Here is a 21,693-nt window from a genome sequence, read left to right as displayed (position 1 = left end):
CGTGTCGTCATCTCCTTGCATCCAAGTTTTGGGCGCCAACTCATCATTATTGCATGCTCGTTCAAAATATCTCCATTTGCGCACCAACTGGTAGTCCACGGCAGGCCCCCCCCTCGAGCTCGTGCCTTCAAAAGGCTCCTGCCTCAATTCACATCTTATTAAGTGTGTTTGGGTATTTAAATACATAAAACATACCCACGCTTTATCAATGTGGGATAATTGTTTTTTATTGCTCTCCGCCTTTTGTTTGACTGTGGTTGGAATCGGCTCCTTTGTCAAGTTTTCCTCTGTATTGTATGTCATTAATAATAAGAGTGGGTAATATTGTGACATCACCACGAGATCCATGTCCAACCTGTTTATCTTGCTCAGCTTTCAAAATAGAGTTTTCAGTATCGGCAATGGGATCCCCCATGCACTTTTCTACCTTCTTCCTGTCCAGACCAAGAGATTTGATGACACTATCTGCACATTCTTTGTTATATTTTTTGTCCTTCATTGGACACCTGATGCGGAAATCAGTAACGTAGTCCAACCAAACCCATGGTCTGCTATCCTCTTTAGCAACAGTAAAAACACACAGTTGTCTCAAATTTTCAGTCACCACATCTTTCCCATCATACCCCCGATTGAAGTCTTGTTCTGGATCAGGTGCACAGTATCTTCCGTTATTAATGCATTGAGCTTTGCATTGCTTGCTCACTACAAAGGCTTGAGGGCAGTACCACGTGATATAGTGGGGAGTAAATTGTGCGTACCCATTTTTCTTAAGAATTTGAGCAGCTCCTTTGAAATTCTTTAAAAACTCCATCTGCATATCACACTTCAATCCACATTCATCATTGCTATTTGTCCACAACTCATACTCCACACGTTCATCTGTGTGTGGAACAGACTCTCTCCAGTCCAAATTAATATTGACCATATTCCTCTTACTAATAGCATCTTTCAGTTTGTCACCTAAATTCTTCTCAATGAGTGCAGAGGGAATAGTGATATCCTGTTCATAAGCTGAACCACCTTCACCAGGCAAATCCATAGTTATCAAAGATTCATCCTTGTCATCAGCTACAAGGACAGCCGCTGCCCCAGCATTCTGAGCATTCCAGACTTTCAAAGCAAAATAGCAATTTTACCATGCTGCAAATTTTTAGCCCATGACGAATCTCCAGTCAAAAGATTTTAATTGTCGAACATCCATACTTTAAAAATCCTGCAAGCAAACAATGTTAAAAAACATAAACTGGGCTCGGGTTCGGAATTATAAACTGGGTTATTGATCACTTGGGGTTTTGAAAACTAGGATATAAGTTCTTTGCCATGAAGAGAATATAAGTCCATGCTTTGGGCTCATGAGGAATCATAGGGCACATTTGGCGAATTTCCGAAAACAGGCACTTGGAAATTTTGACTAAGAAATGTGTCAAAAAGTAATTTTTTGGCAAATGTGCGGACATATGAAACTATGCAAATGGATTTGTCATGACTTGGGAACTGGCATACTTGAAGGATTTTTAGGAGACAACACAATGATGTAATCCATTTAGGCTCACCAATCACGGGATGAGAGTTATAACGTACCGAACAAGGATGTGAATCAATCTGGATGCCTTAGACGTAACAAAACAATGCAAACTGGGTTTTTGATCATGCTAGCAAACTGATCAAATGGATTTGACATGATCTCAAAATTTGAACATATGAAGTATCTGACCCCTAGAACATAGTGCAAAAAGAATTTCCTCATTTGGATCAACTGGGTCAAAGATATCATTGGTCGAACAGGGCTTCCCGTGAACAACTACACAAATGTACAAAACAGTAACCGACCAACTTTGAGGGGTTCGAAACCTAGTCAAACGAATTTGAAAAGACTTGAAAATTGTAACATAGGTTATTTGTTATGGAAACTAAACACTCCCAAAGTGGCGGGTCATGACACATTCCTGGGTAAAAGATATTCAAATGCAAATTGGGCCTCTGGTCGCTATTTGACACTTGGGCAGAAATGCAAATTTTGACACTAGCTTAAAATGGCACTTCACAGAATGATTCGAGATGGAAAAATAACATTGTGGATCACATGCATATGTCAAATGAAAGGTGTTAAGCCACTCAAACACCATCTAGGCCTCAAACTGACAATTGGCTACATATGCATAAAAGGCACTTTAGGGCATGATCTTCTCAAAATTTTCTAAATGTGACTGAAAATAGACCATGCAATTTTCAGTCCCAACAGGATCTTTGAATGTGAATGTAGTTGTGTTTGGTCATAACCCACAAGGCCTTACAGCTGGGCATGAATGTTGAATATTTTAAGAATCAATGAAACCATTTTATTCTTCTTCCTCTTTTGGTTTTTGTTCTTTTTGTTTTCTTCTATTGTGTTAACTCTTGTAGTATGGTTCAAAGAGTTGGGTGTGCCTTTGGCCCTAGTTTTCTCCGTCCTTCCTTGCATCAAGGAGACTAGAGAGTGGGAGATAGGATTGCAGAGTAGAAGTGGAAAGTGTGAATTTGTTTTTGGATTTTTGAACATGAATGTATTTTTGTTTGGTTGTAACCTAGAAGGCCTTACAGCTAGGCATGTATATTGAATATTTGAAGAATCAATGAAAGCATTTAATTCTTCTTCCTCCTTTGGTTATTGTTCTTTGTGTTTGCTTCTATTGTGTTAACTCTTACAGGGTGGTTTGGAGAGTGATGCATGCCTTTAGCCTTAGTTTTCCCCATCTTTCCTTGCATTAGTGTGTGTGTCAGGCAACCTTGCTAGATATCCTAGGCTGATGGCATCTACTTTCACCCAATTTTCTAGTGTAAGTTATTCTCCTACTTGTAGTGCAATTGCCCACTACTTGCATGACACAACGCATCTAAGGACCACTACACATAATCAAGTCACATGTCAGCTTTTATTGTCATATTTTCATTACATCACTCTTAACCAAACCCCCCCACCCCTCTCCCCAATCCCCTCTTTGAAGATGACTTTTTCCCTAAAAATTGCATTCCCATAAACGTTTTCCCACAAGCCTGTGAAACTTGCAATTCCGCAAACCTATGTTCCTGCAATATCACTCTTTAACTTTTCACCACTATGATTGTTTGACCCATGTTCACATGCAAGCTTAACCTAGTGATCCCACAAACCAATGTTCCTATGGAATCATGTTTGCACCTCCTCTCTTGGTCAAACCCTATCTGATTCCTACATTGACCTACTTCCTAGCATGAGATCGTGTTCCCATGGTCATATTCATGTTTTTCCCAGTGGGATCATGATCCTGCTATCCTACCCACAATCTCATAGAAAATTTCTACCCCAAATTCATGATCTCATGAACTATGTTTCATGCCTATTTTTACCCTTCCCCTAGCCATTTTTGTAGGATTGCAATCCTGTCGATCCTACAAGTGATCCCACATGAACTAAGTATGTGGGATCATGTTTGCTCCTTTTCAGGAATGCTATAACCTAGGCAAACATAAAAATGCAAGATAGGTTTTTTGACCCTAGTGAACAATCTAGCATCCATCACACTCGTACTCGTCACACCACATCCAATCAATGCTCCAGTTATAAGCTCCTAGCAACAATATCTCCTCATCCATCTAAGTGTAAATAAACCTTTCTAGCCCTCGTCTAGCCCCTTATAGGCCTTGTTGGGATGCCCTATCTTATTTTATGACTCCTCCCAAGACCTCCTTTTGCCTCTTACCTTATTTCTTATTGTCATTTATTATCCTTTTTCCCTTCTTTTAGCCATTCCATGTCCTCTTGTAGCCCCTAGTTTATTGAAACTTTGCCAAAGAGATTGGGATAATGGGATACTAATAGGCCAAAACTGCCTATGAATATGGCTTCTCACACTTGAAACACTATCCAACATTAAGCCCTAAGAGTAGGCATGTGGGTACAAAAGTGCCCGTTTATGCAACCACAAAACAAAGAAAAAAAAAAGCATTCAACATAAATGCTATTATCTAGGTGCCAAGATTAGGGTGAGTAAAAATAATTCAAAACAAAACTTAAAATATTTGAAACATGCATAATCAGGCATATATATAAGCAAATCAGGGAATAAGAGGTGAAAGGGATAGTGGTCCCCACACACCCTAAGTGTATTCACCCTTGACAAACTTTTGAAAGCATGTGAAAGTCAAAAAAGGGTGGTCTTGATCTGACACAAGTCAAAGTCCCTCTCCCTAGGTGTCTCCACCATTGGAAGGAGGGAATGCACTTTCCTAAGCAACCTAGGTAGCCTAGGGGGATGGTAAAGTTGTAAGAAATCTTTTTTATGGTGGTTAGGTACCTTGGGAATAGGTGTTAACTTAGGAAGTTAATAGATAGAGTTAAGGGAGTAAGATTGGTTTTTAGATAGGATAATTAGTAAAGTATATTAAGGGGTGTAGTTAGTAGGTTAGCATTTAGGACAATTTGATGGGTTAATGCTAGTAAATAGAAAGGTATTTAAATAAGAGTTAGTATTAAGATGATTATTAGTAATGAGTAGTTATGTTGCATTAGGTGGGTTTAATTTTGAAAACACCTTAGTGTTTGAGTTAATATTGAAATCAAGAAAATAATAGTTAGTAGGAATGTAATTAAATCTTGGGTTATGGAGTGTGATGCACATTATCCATATTTTAATAATTATCTTATTTATTTATTGTCTTTTATATAAATAATATACTTAATTCTAAGAGGCAATGTGAAATATTTTTATATACATAAATATTAAATAATGTATATATTTATGTTAGTCATTTTACTTTATCTTCCCATAAACTACAACCCATGAACATAGTATATTATGAGTAATGTGTAATTATGATGACATTAATAAATAATATGTTAAATAGGACATGTAAAAATATTAATTAATTTATATCATTTTGATTTTATATATATATATAACATTAAATTATCATCCCTTGAATTAGTACAAGTATCCTTCAATCAAGTAGGAAGAAGTTGATTAAAAATGAGATTCACGTGATTGAATAATATAATAGAGACATGGTGGAGATTCCTAGTCAGTAAGCAATGGATTATTAGAAGTATATAAGCTTAGTGTTGGAATTATTAAAATTAAACTAAATAGTATATATATACTTCGTCAATATTCAAAATAATGGTATTAGATTAGGTAAATAAGTTAGAAGTTTAATGAAATGACAATCCAAAAGAGTTCATTAAAATTGGTATACCTAAATAATAGAAAATTAAAATTAAAAAAATTAAGTAATAAAATAATAAGATAAAACTGAGTTGAATTTGACATAGGGAATAATGCAACAAGGTCATGTGTGTGTGTGTGTGTGTTAAGTTGACTTGAAATTGGAACCTTCGAGACAACTATAAACATCTTCACAATTGCAAAACTTCTGAATTGTTGCAATTACGTTGATATAAAAATGGCCCTTCACTTTCATACACAAAATATCTTACTTCAGTGATAGGATGTGGACTCAAAACAATAAACCATCTAGCTCCTAAGTTATAATCAGAGTTTGAATGAATGTTACAAAACAATCGGTCTTCCATGAAACTTGAGTGTAGAATTTTGAATGAGACAAATTCTTTCACATCAAATAAATGTTTCAACTCATTGATTGATTAAAGTAACCATTCCAATACTCTCTAGGTATATGTGTTGTTATACTCTAGGAACCCATAGTTCAATAGGATATTCAAACAAAGTATAGGTCTATATAAATATTTCCATTTAGTTACCTTTCAAAAAAAAAATTGTTGGTTGTGTTTTTCTTGAAATTTCTGGGCATGACACACACCCAACCTAAAGGATAAGGTCTCTTATGTGGCTTAGTTTCCAATCCCAATTGTTTAAAAACTTCCCCTAAAATTAAATTAACTTGGGATCTACTGTCTATCAATGTGTCAATTTTAGTGTTCTTAGAAATCACCCTTATATGAAAAAGTTCACACCTTTTACTAACTTCAGAAACATCATAGCTTTTAGAAGTAGAACATGAAACATTAGTGGAAGAATCATGACTAATGAAAGCTTTGCCTTTTAAACCTACAACTGATGTCTTTGTTTCATCGTCATAATTTGATCCAAGATCCTAAACAATAGTTGTATTCTTTTGATTTCCTTTGTTATCATTCTTAAACCACTTTGGTTTAAACTCTAGATGTAGTTTCCAACATTTTGCATCTGTATGCCCTTTCCTCTGGCAATGTGAATGCATAGGTTTTTTGCCTTCCTCTTTCCTTATTGTGGCTTCTTTATTACCCTTGTTTCCTTTAGGAGGAACAAATTTCTTCTTTGAGCTGAAACTTGTGTTTCCTCCACCTGCTTCAATATGGGTTACTTGAACACACACTTCATCAAAGTTAGAAGGATTAAACATCAATATTGTATGTTTTAAGTATGAATGCATTCCATCCATATACTTCAACAAAGTATCTTATGTATAAAAAGGAATTCCAAGAGTTAATGCCTTCTTCCTAAATACTTGTGTATACTCTTGCATAGACTACTCTTTACCTTGCTTTAGAATTTGCTAATCCATAATTGCTTGTTGCATATGACCCAAAGGATAAAATTATTTCTTCAAAGTAGAAGTAAATTCATACCAAGATGAAATGATTTTACCATGTGTAGCAAGATCATCTCAGATCTTACTCTCCCACCAGAATAATGCAATACCTCCCATTCTAAGAGTGGCTAGCTGGGCTCTAGAAGAATCATCCAAAATATTTTGAACCTTGTAGTACACTTAAATATACTTAAGCCAATTATCTAGTTTTTTTGCATCCAATTTGCCACTATATATAGGAAAATCAAACTTCACATCAAGTTTTAACAAAGGTGTCTTCGCATGTTTCTTTTTAGAAGAGGTAAACAACTTAGAAGAAGAAGAGAAGGATGAAGAATATGGGGACAAAGGTTCAGGATGGTCACTACCACCTCCTACTCCTTTGCCTTTGTCATCTTTTGCTGAGGATTTAGCTTCTTCCTTCATAGCCTTGTCTGCCTTTCTCAACTATCATTCATGCTTCTCTTGAAGAAGAATGTCCACCAAAGCCTTCAATTCCAAAAAAGGTCACTCAAAAGCTTCTGCATTGAACTCAAGATGGTTTTTTTCATATGCCATTACTCATGTCAAAATTCTTCTTTTTCCAATCTCTAGATTAAACTCTACAAGTTCACCTTCTTCTTGTTTCAACTTCAATCTTCTTAACATTCACCACCTACAATTTTCTACAAAATAGGCTTTGATACCAACTTTATCTATAAACTAGGATTTACAAGTTTTATAACATTAATCCAAAATAAAGATTTAATCCCTAATCCAAGTAATAATTGCATGGTATGTACTTAACCATTGAAATTACAAGAAGATTGAAGTCTAAACACTTAATTTAATAATGTTTTTATTGTATATAAAAGAGAATAATAATAAAAGAAACTTGAATGGGTGAGAGAATAAGAAAGAGAATAAAGAGACACAAACAATTTGATATAGAGTTTATCTAGGCAGGACTACGTCTTTGGGTCTATCTCTCAATCAAGGGCCGCTTTATTAATTCTGCCAAGCAAAACACTTTGTTATAGAATATGATCTTTGAGCCTTCATAGTCTCTTTATTCTTTTACAATTATTGGTGTAAAATAACACATTGCAAATTCTCTCCAAGAATTTCTCACAATAATTTCTCCTCTAAGACTAATTTATTTTCCAAGGACTAATTCCCCACAAGAAGTTCTTCTCCCAAATCTAATTGTCTTCTAAGGACAATATCACCCCTTTTATACTAAATTATTTCCTTATTTGGTTTATAACTATTGTGGTATCCACAACACACACCCCATTCCTCACTAGGAATGGGGACCCCTTACTTTTTTTTACTCCTGGACTCACAGTTTGAGAGTTGGGAAAAGAAATTTTTGTTAGAGTTAGAATTTTAGAGTCAAAAATCAAAAAATCACAAAAACATTGGAAAATTGAAAAATCACAAAAACATTTGAAAATTCAAAAAAACACAAAAAAAAAAAAAAAAAAAAAAAAAATTGAAAAACACAAAAAAATTGAAAATTTGAAAAAACACAAAAAATTGAAAATTTGAAATATATATATATATATATAATAAAAAGTTGTCACACGCAAGGGTGTGCACATGGGTGGAGTGCGCACCACGCACTAACAAGCATGTTGAGGCACGCCATGCACCCAACCTGATGCAGCGGGTTATAAAAGCCCCCGCCCAAACTCATTCACCTCATTCTTTTTTTTCATTCAGTGATTGCAACAAGAAAGGGTAAGAATCAAAGCCTTTGGTGCCACCGCATGCGCAACGTGCAAGCATTGTGTGCCACATATTATTTACCCCACACCACACACCATATGTTATAAACCCTAAGCCATGGGCTGGAGGCAAAGGTGTTATGCACCATATGTTATAAACCCTATGCCACAGACCAGAGGCAAAGGCATCACATGCCATATCTTATAAACCCTATGCCATAGGTCAGAGGCAAATTGTCGCACACCATATGTTATAAAACCTACATTGCGAGCCAAAGGCAAAGGCATTGTGCACCATATGTTATAAACCATGTGCCGTAGGCCAAAAACAAAGGCGCTGCACATCGCACCTTATAAACCTAGTGCCACAGCTTTTGTGTCACCCCATGCCTTGCCATGGCACCACTGTACGCCAGCCTTCATGCCACCACATGATCTCGCAATGCCACATGTCGACCTTTTTGAACCACGGGCTGACTTTTAGTGCCACACGCACCCCACATTCTTCTTCTTTTTTTTAATGTAAAATTTTTTTAAATAAAAAATAACAAAAATAATAATAATAATAAAAGGTGATAAAATAAATAAAATGTCTAAATGGGGGCATTTTTATTTCTTTTCTTTATTTTAATTCATAGTTTTTACATTTTTGGACTAATAACGCTTTTTCTCATAATGTGTAGGTATTTAAATGGCGTCCATGTCTGGAGTAGTACCCAAGCCAATCATGTTCAAGTTCCAAGGTATAGCTTCAAAGTTGAGATTCTACAATGATTACGTTGAGATCAGAGACATAGACCTCAAACACATAGACTTGGGTGAATTCCTAAGAATTTGCAACAAGCAAATAGAGAGGTCAACTTTGGTATCTGCATTGATCCGTTCTAGGTTAGTGAATGCAGTGTCACATCCTATATCAGTACAATCAATAGAACTAGTCATGGCCTTATCACAACTCTTCATGCCTGATGAGAGGGTGGTCAAGAGCATCATAGGGGAAGTGGTTTTGGACCTACAACCCAACAACATGGAGAGGGTTTTCCACCTACCAAGTGAAAACTAGTTCACCTGACTTTCCTATGAAGCAGCTGAGATATGGTACATGGAGCATCAACAAGAGGCAATTGACATCATATAGTCTTCATACCTCATTGAGAAGCCTCTGAGGGGAAAGATAATTGGCAAAGTGGATATGACCTAAGGATACATGAAGGATGATATCGAGTACTCTATTATTCTCCTAAGCTAGGTTATGGGCTTACCCACAGTAGGTCAGCTCAGCACCTTCATTGTCAACTCCATTAAGACCATCAGACAAGAAAAGATACCACCAGATTGGGCCACCACACTAAGTGAGAACTTGTGTGAGAAACTGAGGATAGTAAAGGAAAAGAAGAAGTTTTACATGACTTCTTACCTAGTGTACCTAATTATAGTGATCATGACAAACAATCTTGGTTTGTATAGGAGAGGCAGTGTGTAGGACCCCAATGCTTGGTCATACATAGTCTATCCTCAGTTGGTGAAGAAGAAGCTCTCAGCACAGAGCAAGGAGTACATAATTGTGAATGATGCATTTATCTTTGCAATCATTTGATTCATTGAGGGTGACTATGGGAAAAGGTTATTTGATGAAGCCAAAGCAAAAATCACGGCTCTCGAAGCCTACTTCATCCAGTTCAAGATGTTCAAATATTTACAGGTGGTTGGTGCATCCATCAATCCTAAGAAGCTTTTGAGATACCCAAGTTACAATATGGTACTATTGGAGATCTCTAGGAAAATTTAGTCAGCATATGAGAAGATAAAAAGGCAATAGAGACCCTGTTGGGCATGGCCATTGATCATAGGACCGTATCAGGTGAAGAGGAAACAAGAGATTTTGTCTTATGAATGGGACTGGGAGAACTATCCCCTTGAAGAATACAACTATCCTCAACTGTACTTCAATAATGTCAAAAAGTGGAGAGTCTAGTAGGAAAGGACTTCCATTATGAGGATGTTGTTGAAGATCCTTGGATAAATGCCACAAATGACTACGATGTCCATATTAGGGACTATTGTAGGATGACTTTGTATCTTGCAGAGAAGGCTCTCCAATTAAACATCCAGAATGAGATAAAGCAATAGGATTCAAAGGAGTTACTAGACCCCTATTCAATGTAGATGAAATTGGTCAAAGACCTATTCTAAATGTAAAGCTTGAAAGGTAAGAAAGGGATGACATTAATCATCGAGTGAGGCATATTATCAAAATGACAAAGGATTGGATCAGGAAACCTTTTCCACTTGATCTAATTCCTAACACGATAATCTTTGATGCACATGCTCACCCAAAAAGAGGTAGAGAAAGGAAAGTAATAGTTCCTATCTTTGTGCTCAAATCCCCTATCAAGCCAGAGATAGTCTACCAGCTTGATCACCTAGTGGAATATTATCACAATCCTAAAAGGAAGGGAAAGAACAAATGAAAGAGGACCTCTCGTCAGAGGATTCAAATAGAAGAGGTGCCTTCCTAGTAGTAGGAATAGATTCCACAAGGGTCTCAAGATACTAGAGCTACCCTAGTCTAGGATGAACCACAACTGCCTCCCATTATCTCTAGCCAACCAGAAGAGGGAGAGATTCCACAAGTCTCCATTCCTCCTATGAAAGATGAACCTGCTTCTCCTTCTACCTCCAAGAAATAGAAGAAAAGAATTAATATTCAGATGAAGAAAAGGAAAAGGATTAGTAGAAGATTAGTTCCTAATCCATCTATTCCTAAAAGCATTTTGAAGGGAGATGAAGAGGAAGAAGAAGAAGAAGAATCAGATGAGGAGGAGGAACAAGTTCCCCTACAAGGAGGAACTTGGCTAGCTAGAGCCACAGAGTTAGAAAGAAGAAAGAGTGCCATGGGTACCCCACCATCCACTCAAGTAGAACCATTAGAGCTCTCTTCTTTAGAAGATGAAGTACAAAAGTGGGTGGATGAGCAGAGTGAAGGGAGCGATGATGTTTTCTCAATGTTAGATTTTGACTTCATGCTAGTAGGAACAGAGTTGATTGGGGAAAAGATCAGGGACACCTCTATAAGTGAACCTCAGCAAGAAGACTAGATGCAGATGCCACTAGATACACAGGGTCCTAATCTTACTCCTACATCTCCACCACAAGTTATAATGGTAGAACAGGGTTCGATGACTCCCCCACCTCAGAGTTTGGAGGAAGAACATGTTCAAAAGGAACTAATATCTGAGGAGAGACTAAAACAAATGGTTACCAGTGAAGTTTTCAAAGGACAAATGGTAGAGTATTCTCAACCACTTTCCCATGACATCGAGGTTCAGGCTATAGGGTCTACTAAGACTGAGGCTACAAAAGAAGAGCCCTCCAAACAGGAGACAACTCCAAGCAAGAGTGCTAAAGGGAAGGAGGTAGTAGAACACACCCCTTCATCATCAAGAGTTATGTCCTCAATAGGACACATCAATAGATGGATTCAAAAGGAAATAATTAGGAGTACTAATCCTCAATTTCATGCTTCAGAGGAAGACATTTGTGACATTGCAAAAATCTTAAACAAACCTAAGACTCCATCACATTAGGCAGCACTATTGGCATTTGTCACTACTATATAGAACTAGGATTTGTTTGCACAAGTGGCTCTCCCTCCTAAAGGCATATATGCAGAAGGCCTTAGCCTTGAAGATTATGAATTGAATGATGTTATATAGGGAAGACCTACATGAGATTTAGCTCAACAAATGATGACTATGGGAGTCAAAGAGGTCCTCAAGTACATGCAACAAGAGGAGATTGAACTTTATGCACTTCGAAGGCAAGTTGAGATCCTAAAGGGATATCTAGTCAAGCTTATTGGTCCTCTTGATCTTGAACACCTGAAACATACTTTAAACATTATACTTAGAGAAGGGGGAGATGTGCAACTTGATCCATTTGTGAGACCTTTTCAGGAGTGGCGAGAAAGTTTTGAGGAGAAAGGTTTCACCATCATCACAAAAAAATTGAAGTTACTGCGTGCTACACTGGAGAACATGAATAAGATCATAGCAATTTTGAAGTAGGACTTTAGTATTATGGATGAGGTACGCGCTTGGAGTAAGGATTTGCAGACTCTACAAGCCATACTGGGCCAAAGATACCAAGTTTTGATTGATATATATACAGGAGAAGAATTGAATTTGATTGATGACTGGATAGAGAAAATAGTGGATCGCAATAAAGTAATGGAGACATTACATGAGGAGATCCATCAGCTCAAGGACCAAGACCAAGAGTGGATTTTGGAAGTAGAAAGACATTATAGTGATGCATGCTTGGATATTTTTTAAGATGAGGAATGAGAGAGGTTTTTACTTGTAGAGACAGTAGTGGAAAATTTTAGGAATATTTTTGTGAAGGTTGTTGATGATGAAGACATCTGACAAGCCTTCAGGATAGAAGAAGCCCTATTAGAGTTTGACACCAAACTTGAAGATTTTGTAGAGACTTGAATTAAGGTGGACAACTAAAGATAGAAGGTCAAGGAAAAGTATGTGGCTTTAGACCTTTTGGATGTGGCTAAGATTACTGAAGTGATAGAGAAATTCAATGGCAAACATTCAAACATAGCTTTTGGGATGAAGAAGTACAAAACCCAAATGCCAGAATTTCAATTTTGACACTTAGTAAAATTTTGAGATTTTGACCCTATCGAGGTCCGCAGCTCCACAAGTATGCAGGCCCGCAACTCCACAATCTAGAGGTACACCGACAATTAACTACCAATTCCAAAATAGTGCCTCCCATGCATCAAAAATGCATTTTGATGGCAGTTTAAATTTGACACATGCCTAGTGAATGACTAGCTTCTATTTTTTATGCCTTCATGCACTTCCACTTTGACTGATGGATTCCTCCTACTTTCTCTCTCATGTTTTTGTTGTTTTCAACATGTAAAGGGCTCATGCATCCAATTAATGAATAAAATATGGATGGAGTCCCTCTAAGCACCAGATTAATTATTAGTTTGTATATATTTAGTCTGTTTTAATGTTTTAAAAGCATTTTATTGCATGAAGATATCTCTCACTCTCAACACAAATTGAAGAGATGATTTCTTATAAATACCCCATTGTAAAATCTAACAAGGGCTGCCATTATTATGCAATAAAATTATGCTTTTGGTGCTCACATTTGGAGTGTATTCATTCTTGCCTGAATATGTTATTATTTTGTGAATTTTATTCATGGAATTGTGATTGAGCCAAAGGTTTATTGCATTGTTTATGGTTGTGCGATCTTTTAGTTCTAGTTTTTGCTACAAATTTATGAATTCTGCTAACATAACAAGCTTAAGAAGAGATCATCAAATTGTGTCTGCATAGCCTTTCATCTCGCATGAGCGCACTTTTCATGGCCTTGCGATTTGATGAAAGGTGAAATATCATATGATTATTAAAGTTTCTCACTGACGATTGCATTAGTGGATTCTAGGAAGCGTTGCTCCTATTTTCATTGATTTCCCACTGATTTCTTTGAAATTTTAACTCACAGCATGTTGTTTTCTGTCGCTTATGTCTATTTAGAATTTCAATTTCATGTTATTTTCTTTTAGTTTCATTATTTTCTTTCCTAACCCCTTGTTAGAATAGGAACTCATTTTAGTTGCACTATTAGAATTGCATTCATTGAAAAAACTAGAAAATACAAAAATATTGTTCTTTTGTGTGTTATTTTGAGATAGAAAATAGATTTACTTCATTCTAAGATCATAGTAGAACCAAAAAAGGCTTCCTCATGAACAATCACATTTATCTTCAACTGAGCAGATTTTGGTACGTCGCAAGACAAATACTGAACCTTAGAGTTGATCCCACAAGGATTAGCTTTTCAAGAGAGGAATTGCACAATGGATTCCTACTGTTGACCTCATGCAAAATGACTGCCCAATAGAAGTGATGCTAGAATGAGGGCCTCTTTTGACTCTTAGAAAGGAAGAAAATTTGTTAAAGTTTCAAAATTTTGCACTTCTACAATAATCTGCGCTTCACAAAAGTTCAAAAAAATTCTTGAGTTTTTTGAAAAAATCAGTTTGGTAGCTCTGTAAGTACATAGGTCTATAGGTCTATAGCTACATAGCTCCATAGGTTCACAACTTCACAGGTGCACAAGTGCATAAAACTTTGTGGTGTGCAAAATTTAGAACAATGAGAAAGTGTACTTCTACAGAGGTGCACTTTTTCCAAGAGTTGATGCAAGTTGGAGGATATTGATCCAAAAACCCCATTTCAGTGAGCATTAAGGTCTACACCAAGTGCCCATGAGTTTCTTGAGCTTACCCACTTCCGCAAACCACGTAGTGACAAGGGAACATCCTGAGTTCAACCACTTCCATTTGAACTTTCATCATCTTCTTCAAATCCACCTCCACTCCAACGACCTAGTGAACCACCAAAAATTCCAATAGCTACTCCTCAGCAACCACCATTAGGCCCACCAAACCCTCCAATGGCATTTTTCACAAATGTTGTAGACTCACCAATAAACTTGAGAGGTGCACTCCATCACCTCCCTAAGAATCCCAAGAAGTTTTGCCCCAAATTCATCTATGGTGAGACTCAAACTTCTAAAGATCATGTCAAGGTATTCAAGGAGATTTGCAACCAAAAGTAGGTTGCTAATGAGAATGTGATTCTTTGTTTATTTCCCTACTCTTTGGGGAAAATTGCCTTCAATTGGTACATCAATTTTTCACCTAGATGCATTGGATATTGGGATACATTCAAAAAATTATTATTAGAACAATTCAAAACATTCATCAATCTAGTTGTGATGCATCAATAATTCATATCAATCAAAAGGGACCCAGCTGAGATAGTCTCCCACTTCAACCATCGCTTTCATATGGCCCACTACAAGTTGGAAACACCATACACCATACTGGTTGAAGCTGTTATTCAGATTTATTTGAATGCTATCGACCCTCTTACTACAATCTTTCTGAGAAGACTTCCTACAAAAAATATTGACACATTGGATAAAGTCTTTGTAGAAGTGATCAAGTTCATGAAGCAAGCCAACCCTAATGGAAGAGGAATGATGCTTCCAGCACAAGTAATCCCTACAATACCAACATACCCTATGGGAGCACCCACCATGCCTAGCTAGTTCATACCTATGAATCCAATTTTGTTATAGTAGGCACCAACTCCACAAACTCAAGCAATAACATATCCAAGTTATGAGACTCCAAAAATAGCTTTCTTTGAACAGAAGGCTATAGTTTCCATGGAAACAGATAATAACCTTATTTCAGAAGTTGGTCAAATGAAGAAGACTATGTCACAAATGAACAATGAATTGACATGTCTTAGATTGTCACAGGGACAAAATAACAACTTCCAAAGAAATAATGTTGCCCCTTACAACAATAATTTTGGTCAGAATTACAACAGGAACTTTAATGGGAACAATAGCAACAACAATGCAAGAAATAATTTTAATCCTCCTTATTGAAATAATGGCTTCCAAAGGCAGAACCTACAATGGAACACCCATCTGAATAATGGAAGTATTCCTACTAATAACAACAACAACAACATTCAGTATGATAATATCAATCAGTATGAAGATAGCCAAAATTCACTTAACAATGATGGTTCTTACTATAGTGGTAATTAGGAGATGAATCCAAATTCACAGATAAGTGAAAATCCTCCTATACAATTCAATGCTATGCTATTGGAATCTTATGATTCTACATAGAATACACAAGTGGAGCAACAAGAAAGTGAGGAATTCTCATTCCCATTTAGTCAGGAACCTGATATTCATCATGATGAGATGTTTGCTTTTTGCAATGACAATCGGAATACATACAATCTCAAAAATAGAAAGGAACGCTTAATAGATGGGATTCCTCTAGGTTTACAACCAACTCCACCTGATCCAAGGGAAAATACCAATCTACCACTGGTAAGACCAATGTAGGGAGGACAACAGTATCAGAATAAAGTGAACATACAAACAATAATAAAGAATCCCGCTTGGTCCACTAAAAAGTAAAATGCAGTAGAAGATTTGAAGAAAACTAAAACCAATATGTCCATGTTTGACATGTTAAAAAATTTTCCACAACAACAAGAAGCACTCATGAAGACATTGAATCCCATAAAGGTTTCCCACAATACAAATATTTTTCCTTAAAAGATAGTAGCTCAACAAGTGAATGTTGCAGAAGCGATGCCCACTATGTTCAAAGACAAAGTTGAGATACCCCCATTTTTGCTTAGCATTAGGATATATGGGAAGAATGTTCACAATTTCCTTATTGATTCAGGAGCTTCGTGTAACATAATTCCATTATCAATAGCTCAAAGGCTAGGAGTTAGTCCTCAACCCTCTAATGGAGTGCTGATATAGTTGGATAAAACATAGGTAAAATTCATTGGAGTATTAAAAGGTGTGCAGATACAGTTAATAGTTGACCCTCGCATTTAGGATGTTATTGATATATATTTGGTTGACATCCTAGAAACATATGGATTACTTTTGAGAAGAGAATGGATGAAATGTCTAAGAGGATGGTCTTCTATAGACTTCACTCAATTGTGGTTGCCATGGAAAGGATTGAACAATCAAATCAAGATAGACGTTGAGCCTAAATTGAAAACAATGATCATAGATTACAATTCCCTGAATGAGATAGCATTCTTACAATCAAATTTGGGTTCATACAAAGTGATGGTATTGGATATGGTTCCAGACAATACACCTCAAGATCAAAAAGAAGAATCTAAGGTGTTAGTACCCAAAAGTGAAACCGTGACACAATTCATAGATAGTATGGTGATTAATTTACAATGTTTAGGAGAGGAAGTTGATCCCAACATCCTCCTCCTTCTAGGATTTTGTTAGTTGCATAAAGTTAGTCACTCAGAATTTAAATGCTCATCTTGCTAAGAAGCAATATAAAGGTACTAACACACATAATGGAAAACAAGAATAAAAACACCTCAATAAATGAACTCACCAAAAGCCAAAACTCAGTGAACACATGTAACCTTATTGAAAAGATTAAAGAGGAAATTGAAGATTTAAATGTTTCGTATAGTGATACCTCTTCATATGGTGGAGGTTTATCTTCTCCTCCTCTAGGGATGATTAAAGTACAAAGAAGAAGATGAAATGTGAAAGGTAAAGGATGGACTTCAGTAGTCATTCATCCTGAACCTAAAGTTGAGGAAATCAAACAACTAATAGGGGAGATTCAGGATAAACAAGAAAAACACATACTTCCTCTATCTATAGATTATGAAGGGGACTCATCAATTCCTACACAAGGAAAGTTAAAATGGGTTCCTAAGAAACAGTCATTCAAGGCTCAAGTGAAAGAGAAGTTAAGGAAGAATAAGCATAAAGTTAGAAAACCCAAGGAAAATGCAATTTGGACACTCTACTTTGATGGTTCTAGGTGCAAGATGGGAGTCAATGTAGGTATCGAATTGCTCAACACAAAAGGTAGGTCTTTCTATGCCACATATCAATTACAGTTTAGATGTACTAACAATGCTGCAAAATATGAGCTGTTAATTTAAGGACTTCTCTTTGCATTGAAAAAAGCAGACACAGCCCTCAAAATTGAAGGAGACTCTCAATTGGTTATATGAAAAGTAAAATCCATATACTCTTGCAATGACAAAAGATTACTTGCCTACAAAAAAGGGTATGGGTTATATTGGATGACTTTGAAGCCTTAAACATCAAATCCATTCCAAGAAGAAAGAACATGGTAGCGGATGCTTTTTCCATTTCAACAAGTGCTTTACAACTAGTTGAAAGGACCAAGTTGAAAAGGTTTTTAGTAGAATTGGTCACTATCCCATGCATCCCTAACAATATCACAAACTTTTAGGTCTTTCAAGATGATCAACATATACTTGATTTTATCATGTGTTGTTGCCATTTTGGGGGACAAGAGATTGATGATACACCAGATGACAAACCTGATGATGATGGACTTGAAGATGAAGATGGGATTCTGAATTTAAAAACTAACACTATTCCAAAGGGAATGGTTGAACTTGAACATATCTTTGATCATGATGAATCAGCACTCAATTGAAGGGTAACCCAAGAAAAGGGAATCGAAGAATGTGACTATACAATTTGGGTACTGATGAAGAACCAAGAATGGTATAGATAGGAAAAGTGTGCAACTCATAGGAAAGGGAAGACATGCTCAAATTACTCACTAAGTATAAAAATGTCATTGCTTGGTGCTATGAAGAGTTAAAGACTTATGATGCTAAGATTATCACACATGACATCTTTTTGAAGCCTAATGCCAAACCATTTTGACAAAGACAAAGACCGATAAATCCTATCACTGAACCATTGATCATGAAAGAAGTAAAGAAGTTACTAGATGCTAAGATCATATTTCCTATCCAGCATTCCACATGGGTGGCAAATTTGGTTCCCATGTGAAAGAAGACAAGAGAGATTTGTCTTTGTGTTGACTTCCGTAATTTGAATCTAGCATCTCAAAAGGATAACTATCCTCTACCCTCACTAGATGAGGTATTGCAAATTTTTAATGGTTTGAAAATGATGTCATTCTTGGATGGTTACTCGGGATACAACTAGGTGATGGTTGATGAAGAAGATCAGTTGAAGAAAGCTTTCACGACTAAGTTGGGAACTTTTGCCTACAGAAGGATGCCCTTTGGACTGATGGATGAAGCCTTCAAAGGATTGATTAATAGATGTATAGTCATCTACATGGATGACTTGACTATCTTTTCAAAAGATCGAAGTACCCACATTGCTGATCTAAGATAGATACTCAACAAATGTCGTAAATATGACATATCTCTCAATCCCAAGAAATTCTCATTTGATGTTACTAAAGGAAAGATCCTAGGGAATGTTATTTCTAAAGCTAGAATTTCCATTGATTCAGATAAAGTTGAATCCATTCTGAAGTTAGCACCTCGACACAATCGGAAGGAACTAAAGTCTTTCTTTGGGAAGATAAATTTTGTTCAAAAATTCATAAGTGGATTTGCAAAGATATTTCATCCCCTTAATGATTTACTCAAAAAGGGGGCTAAGATGGAATGGGTGCCTGAGATAAAGATGTCATTTGAAGATATCAAGGTTGCCATTTCAACAACCCCAGTTTTGGTGAGTCCAGATTATGAGTTACCTTTCAAGATCTATTCTTTTGTTTCTAAACATTCTTATGTAGGGATCCTGACATAGAAAAGGGAAAAGGAAGATGAAAGACCAATTGCTTTTATGAGTTGTCCTTTGAAGAATTTAGAGTTTAATTATTCAAACCTTGATAAATAATCCTTTGCATTAATTAAGGTAGTAAAGAAGTTTCGTCACTACATACTAAGAAGTAAGGTGTATGCAATTGTACCTGATCTAGCAGTAAAAATGCTTTTGATGCAGAATGAACTTGGTGAAAGGAGAGGAAAGTGGGTGGCCATACTTCAAGAATTCAACCTTGAAATTCAATCTATGAGATTAGTTAGGGGTCAAGGGTTGTCAAAATTGATAGTTGATAACTAGGATGGGAATGAAAAGGAGTTCAAGTTTGACGATGAAATAGATAAGGATGATCAGAAGAAGATGGTTGTATCACAAGTTAACATTAGTCAAGTGGTCATGATGGATGTTTGGTATAAAGACATTGTTTATTAACTCCTACAAGACCAATGCCCAAAGTGGATGAACAGTTCACAATGCAAGGGACTTAAAATGAAGTGTGAATCTTATATGTTTCATGACAACAAGTTGTACAAGAGAAACTATGAAGGAATTTATCAAAAGTGTTTAGGCCATGAGGAAGCAAAAGAAGTCTTGGAACACTTTCATGATAAGTATGGTACAGGACATGGTTTGGTAGAAGCAATGGCCCACATGACTCTAAGATCGGGTTATTTTTGGTCCTCGATATTCAAAGACACTTTCAAGCATGTATGCTCTTGCCATATCTATCAAACTAGTGCCAACTAGAGAAAGGAATTTGGCAACGCCCTTATAGGTTGTGTACAAGATATGCCCCTTTGCAAAATGGGGGTAGGTTTCATTGGTCTAGTCAACCCACCATCATCAATTGGACATGCATTTATTCTCATAGCTACGAAGTACTATACATGATGGACATAAGTAGAAACATTCAGAAATTGCACTGCAAGGTGGTGACAATTTTTTGGAAGAACACATTGTTACTAGATTTTGAATGTCATTCACCCTTGTGTTTGATAATGAGTCTGCTTTTGCATTTTCATTCTTGACTCAGTGGGCATTTAAAAATCAAGTCATTATCAAGTTTTCTTCAAATTACTACCCACAAGGAAATGGGGTAGCAGAATCTAAAAACAAGAACTTAATCACAGTAATAAGATGATTGTTGAAGGAGAATCCTAGGGATTAGCATACGCAACTCAAATATTCCTTATGGACAGATTGAGTGAGAGTCAAAAATGCTTTGGGGACTTCTCCATATTTTCTTGTCTACGGACAAGAACCAGTGTTCCCGCTTAATCTCAAAATTTTGGTTTTGAAATTCATGAGTGGGTATGCTAAAGATGCTGACAAAGTACAAATTAGATTGATGAATCTTTTAGAGATGGATGAAAAATGAAGAGTTGCATTGGAGCATACGGCTAAACATCAAGCTGTTGTGAAAAGATGGTTTGACAAGAGAGCCACGATCAAATAATTTAGGATTTTTGACCTTGTTCTACTTTGGGATAAGGTGAAAGAAAAGTCGGAAAGCCATACCAAGTTTCAAAAGAAAAGTCGGAAAGCCATACCAAGTTTCAACGCTTGTGGATAGGCCCTTATCAAATCACAGAAATTCTAGGAGAAAACACTTTTAGGCTCAGTTCCTTATAGCGAAAAAAATTTTCCTTTTCCCATAAATGGATAGTTTCTAAAGCATTATTTTGAAGCCTAAAAGACACAAAAAACAAAAAACAAAAAAACAAAAAAAGATTAGTTAGATTTTATTTTTGCAAGTCTATTTGCTTTCATGTTGAGTGTTTGCTTTCAGTTGTTTGTTTTCTTTCAAAGTTGCATCAGTCTTGGGGGGAAGGGTATACTTGAGATTTTCTCAAATATTTTACCAACCACTCTTTGGTTTCAATTTCAAGAAGAGGTATTTCTTTGTCAAAACATTTGGATGATTGTGTGTCTTATACCAACCGAGCAATCAACATTTCTTGTTGAAATAGGGGATTTTCAGTATGGAAAACAGAAGCTCTACACCAACGAGTTCTCAACACTCTACAAATTTTAAAATTTGATCATTTTGGGTGTTGTTGAATTGAAGTCAAAGATGATGAGAGATGATCCAAACTTTGACTGGTTCAAACAAGAGGGGTCTCCTTGAAAGGTTGCTAAGATCATCGATTAG

General features: G+C 36.4%; 1 pseudogene; it reads right to left on the bottom strand.

Annotated features, from left to right (window-relative positions):
- Nucleotides 1-226: 226 nt before the first annotated feature.
- LOC149541045 (vacuolar-sorting receptor 1 pseudogene) lies at nt 227-1,126 on the bottom strand (annotated as a pseudogene).
- Between the last annotated feature and the right edge of the window lie 20,567 nt (nt 1,127-21,693).

The sequence above is a fragment of the Cupressus sempervirens genome, chromosome 9 (assembly GCF_028749045.1).
Source record: "Cupressus sempervirens isolate cs-2001-9-10 chromosome 9, ASM2874904v1, whole genome shotgun sequence".
Taxonomy (NCBI): Eukaryota; Viridiplantae; Streptophyta; class Pinopsida; order Cupressales; family Cupressaceae; genus Cupressus; species Cupressus sempervirens.
The sequence above is the reverse complement of the archived record's forward strand: the minus strand, read 5'-3'. Positions and strand labels throughout refer to the sequence as shown.